Source organism: Lytechinus variegatus, chromosome 4, assembly GCF_018143015.1.
Source record: "Lytechinus variegatus isolate NC3 chromosome 4, Lvar_3.0, whole genome shotgun sequence".
Classification (NCBI taxonomy): domain Eukaryota; kingdom Metazoa; phylum Echinodermata; class Echinoidea; order Temnopleuroida; family Toxopneustidae; genus Lytechinus; species Lytechinus variegatus.
In genome coordinates this window covers 59,090,885-59,096,639 of record NC_054743.1, presented here as the reverse complement: position 1 = coordinate 59,096,639, position 5,755 = coordinate 59,090,885, and positions in this window count along the sequence as shown.

Below are 5,755 nucleotides of genomic sequence, written 5' to 3'. Positions count from 1 at the left end.
AATCTAATACAATAAGTCCATCGTAAAATACTGTGATAAAGAAAGTCAACATGAATCAGAATGAGCTAGATCAAAATACTAGACCGCCGACGGTAAAAGTTTGCGAGAGGCTCGTCCTTTCGGGCCCGCTTTATTTCAGACACTGATAATTCCCATTCCCATCAACGACTGCCCTCCGATTAATTCTCAGGAGACATTTTTATCAGTTCTTATTACATAATAATGACAATAAAAGCAAAAAAGAGAATTGGAATGTCATGATTCCTACCACCCCAGACTGCAGTCATACGCTGACATGAACACTGAATAAAAACGGACAAAACTGATTAGAACAGGGAACTCTGTTCATCTTCCCTCTATGTACAAAGAAGTTCTTCATCCGAACCACCGTTTGGACCTTGCGACAAATGACAGAATACAGAGGGGCCCCCGAGAACCGTTGCCTTTCGAATCCCGTCAAGCAACTACTTTCCAGTCACATGACGTTGGTCTGGTCACGTGACGTCACTCCATCAGAGTTGAACTTTTGATGCTTGGCCGGTCACCCGTGGTTGGAGGATCGCTTCTTAAGGGTTAGTCAAAAAGAGCCAGTCCTCGCAACCTTGGTGAAGTCTGTCCAGGACTGTCCGAAGGCATCTGGTGTCCAAGTCTTGGAGACTTTGGATGTTCTCTCCTCAAGGAACCCATTGTTGTGACCCTTCAGTGTGTGTGTTTGGTGGATTTATATATACCCTGTAGCGATAGAAGAAACAAATAAAATAAAAGAAGAGATATAAATTTGACATACATGTATCATTCCCCTGGAGGGGAAGTAAACTTTCAGAAAACGAGCACAATATTAAATTACTGACAAACGTACAGGCTATTACCAAAGTTCTTGTAACGCTCTTCCCTGATTGGTTCATGTGTTTTGAAATTCGGAACAATTGCCTGCTTGTCATCTACATGAAGTAATGTATCCATCGTTCATGTTCAAATCAAATCTATGTATCGGATCCATCATTCACGTTCAAATCAAAATCTAAATCTGATAAGAAAAGATTCAACCACAACCAAAACTCCCAAACCATTATAAAAGACAGAAAATCACAACTCAAGGGTCCATTAAAAAGCAAACTACAGTATATTTGGGTGTAAGATATATGCCACCTGTGTGGAAGAAATATATATGCACTATTAAATTTATGCAGTAATATCATATGGAAGATATGGGTATAAACAAGTCAACAGAAGCATCTTCATGCCTCTTGTCCAATGCCAGCATGCCTTACTTATTTCATTTCCTTTTCTCTCTTTCTCTCTCATCCCCCTCTCTCTTCTCACATACCCCCCCCCCTATTTTTCGAAAACCTCCTTTCTCTAACTCTTGCTCTCTTTCTCTCCGTCTCACTTCCATCCCCTTTTATTAATACCCATTCACATTTATATTTCTGTACACAGCAAAAACTGTGTTGTTAACCGGTGTACATAGAGGACCACACCAGTTTTTTTTTTTTACTCCAGTGTTAAATTGACAGTGTAAGTTTAACACCTAATGGTGTTCTTACAACATCTTTGGTTGTTACATTTACACTCTGGTGTTATGATCAATCTCTATGGAGCAATTTTAACACCTCAGGGTGTGGTCCTCTATCAAAACCAACTGGTGTCAGTTTTAACACCACAGTTTTTACAATGTACCAATCAGATCACTCTCCAGGTAGGTGTTTCATATCAAACTGTTCGTATAAAGTTAAGAGCAACTTTAAGATCGACTAGTGAACCTATCTCACCAATGAACATTGGATGGTGAATACCATTTACCATAAGAAAGGATCACCAGTCTTACCAATGATCACTTACTGGTGAACGAACCTGTCTTACAATGATCATTTAATGGGGACTACCATTTATTTACCACAAGAAAGGATACCAGTCGTTCTTAAAGTCTCTCTTAGGGTGTGTTTATGCTTCCATCGCTGGGACAGAATCAGCGATTTCAAACGTCGATTCAAAATGCCGATCGTAAATGTGGTTCTGGGAGTGCTGTTTATGCTTAACTTTTCAGAGCAAATCATGATCTCCAGCTGGCTTCGCATCGTAAAGCGAGGTCAAATTGGGCGCGCCTTTTTTCGAAAGTTTTTTTCCGATTTTTGTTATTACGTGGAGATAACATGAAGCAATACGACTGTATTTTCCCGCGGATTTTCATCTCACCGGAAGCATGTACCAATTGACGTCATTTAAACACGTTTACGATCGTGGTTCTGTTTATACTTCCCCAGAAAGCCTGATTCTGGTCAAACGACGTATACAAACGCACCTTTTTGTGAGTTTACGATCGGCGTTTTGAAACAGCGTTTAAATGAAAGTAAGCATGGACGCAACCGTGTTTTGGACTAATCACGTTTGGAAATGCTGATTCTGGCCTGAAAAGAGGAAGCATAAACACGGCCTTAGAGGTTTAACTTACGAACAGCTTTATGAAACGACCCCCAGTCCATCTTCTTCCAATAATTCTACTACTTAACACTATTTTATTATTTTTTTTTTTCATACCGTTTTATTCTGATTCCATGAACAAAAATATAACATTTCAATTTAACATTTCAAAACACATAAATAAATTTTTACATTTCATATTTTGACTTTTTTCACTAACTTAATACAAGCATAAATCATATATAACTTAAAGGAGAAACAATGAAATCAGTTATAAAAAAAAAATTCTTGTTATTTCTTTCCACATGCTTCCACAATGCACAGCACATTTTCTCTCTCTCTCTCACACACACATTTTCCTAATGTGCACAAATAACCGTTTATTACTTAATTACCTTCCCTTTATGATCCCACTGCCTACCATCAAATCTTTCTCACCTAATAAAATATTTCCAAATTTTCATGATGACAAAACACCAGAAAGACTTCAACTCTTCATAAAATGGCCCGGTGTTATTGGAGTTATCGCTATCCCTGCCTGCCCAGCACATAAAATGCAATAATGAAACATACCAGCAAAAGTTATGTTTTTTTTTAATTCAGGGTCAACCCATTCGTCCAAGGTCTACAAGGTTTTGATAAGTGAGATCATATGACTAGCATTTAATATTAAGTTTTAGTTCAGCACATCAGTGAAATCGGTCTAAAGACATCTAATAAGAGTCAATTCTTGTAAAGCGCATAACACATTATACATAACGTCTCTACGCTTCCGAAGGACTGGCTTTAGCCCCGCAGCCTTTTACAGTGTGGTGGCAGTTAAAGGAATAAATTCGTGTGAAAAATCCCCCTGATTCAATTGTCATTTTTCCCTAATAACACCTCTAATAGCTTTACTGACTGCTGTAAAGGAACATTTTCGCGGTGGGGAATATTCCATCGAAACTACCATCATCTAATACCCTTTTCATAAACCTATCCTCCAATTATTCGCCTAAGAGTAATGCGGATAATTCAATAAAAATTGCGTTCATAAACTCCGAAAATAAGCCGCATTATTTTTACGAGCGCCCGTCCTGAAAAAGGCGGATAATCACCATGACAACTGGACACGCCCCCTCCGATGCGGTTGTGTTGGAAAAGGGTGACCCTGTGACCGCACCATGGCAATAATCCGCATTACTTGGAAATGCGTTCATTAACTCAAAACCTTATCCCGATATGTGGATAATAGCAGCATCAGAGTAATGCGGATAACTCTTGTCCTCCTCCAATTTTACGACCAAATTATGCTGCTATTAGCCACCTAATTCATAGTAATTGGGTTTATGAAAGGGGTATAAGAATGAATGAAAAATTAATGAGTCCACTTCCCGTTCTGCTGATGCTCTTGCATTAATTTACAAGGAGCCATTTTGGGGCAGATCAACCCTTACCCCACAATGCTTTTAAGAGGTAAATCAAACCTTTGCACCATATATTTTGGGGGCAGTTTGCTCCCCTCATTCCCTATTGCCCACAAACCATTTCTTTCTCCATAGTTTTCTGAAAAACAGATCCATACAACAAATCTTACTTTCATTACCAGTATTCTATCGCCATGCCAACAAGAAAAACGACTAACGAGTCCTAATATGACGAGGTTAGATGCGGCTCCTTCCAGAGGGGATATAATTTTGTCCTTATCTTTCACCCATTTCTGATTAATATAATGAGCGATGTATAGTTGGGGTCTGCACTATCGTATCATTAACCCTTCCAGTACCGACCTGTTGTTTGCTTGAGATTTTCAAGTTCACAAATTTTTCATGAGTTGGAGAGTTTAACATTGTAACTAAATGGCCATGATGGAACGCCCCCCCCATGAAAAGGAAAATCATTGATATAAATATTGGGTATATGAAGGAGTAGTTAAAAAAAGAATTATTTTGTAGTTGCTGTAAGAGTAAACTTGAGAAATGATTATTGTTGGATAAAGTGACATAAGCCCATCTACAAGAGCAAGCCCTGAAGTTACAAGGACAGTGAACATCCTATGGGTTAACGGTCTCAGCATGAGTATATATATATATATATATATATATATAAGCTTCACAAATAAATTGTATAATATTGAAAGCCGGAGTAATTTTCAATGGCGTCTTCTTCATTAATTTGGATGTATTACCATATGATTGGGGTGTATTACTTGGTGAAAGAAGTCCTCCAAATAAAAAGGTCTATTCGCCAATGCACTCATCTGCAACAAATTATGGTTCATTTTCTTATAAGGGAGAGCCTAATATATTTTATATGGTAAGCCACCACTGCAGGCTTTAATATGAAGAGATTCTAAAAAGGGCTTATTTTGTTTTATCTGATAACCATGATAAAATGTCAAAAAAATGTGATTGAATTTATACTGAATATTTGTGCATTTAGTTTCCAAAATCATTCTCGGACTCAAAGTTGAGCTGCAATTCTCCTTTTAATTGTAATGGGACAGGACATGAATTATTCCAGCATAAGTGGTTATGTCAGGTCTTGAAAGAAGGAAGATTGTTCTCATCAATATTCATGATGATGATGATAATTTAGGGAGGCGCGATAGCTCAGTCGGTAGAGCGGGGGTTTTGGATTCCGGTGACCCGGATTCGATTCCCAAGTGGTGCGCTAGTACCCTTTGGTAAGGCATTTATCCTCATTACCAGGTCCCTCGGAGAGGACCTTAAGCCGTCGGTCCTCTGGTTGCTTGCTCACAGGCATTCATGCTTTCTTAACAGTCAGGTAAAAAACCTCGGTATAACATCATCATCACCATCACCACCACCATAATCATTATCATCATCATCACCACCACCAACATAACCATCATCACCATCACCATCATCACCATCAAAATCACCATCACCATAATCATCATCAATCATCACCACCATCATCACCACCATCTTCATCATCACCATCACCATCATAACCATCTCCATCATCATCATCACCACCACCACCGCCATCATCATAACCATCTTCACCATCACCATCACCACCATCACATCATCACCATCATCATAATCATCATCATCATCATCATCATCATCACCACCACCATCAATATCATCAAAAATTTTCACCACACATACACATTTAAGAAGAAACAAATGATGGCACTCACCCCCCCCCCCCCGTCACACCAAACCTACAATCCTGACAACTATTGGCTTGCATAAGGATGCCTTATGTAACTATAATTTAGCGGGAGACAACTGGACAAAGCCGTTGGCTCCCACGAAGTTCAATGCCTCTGCCTTGAAAGATCGTGGCACTGTAAAGGAGTCTCCCCGAGCAACGATTCCCA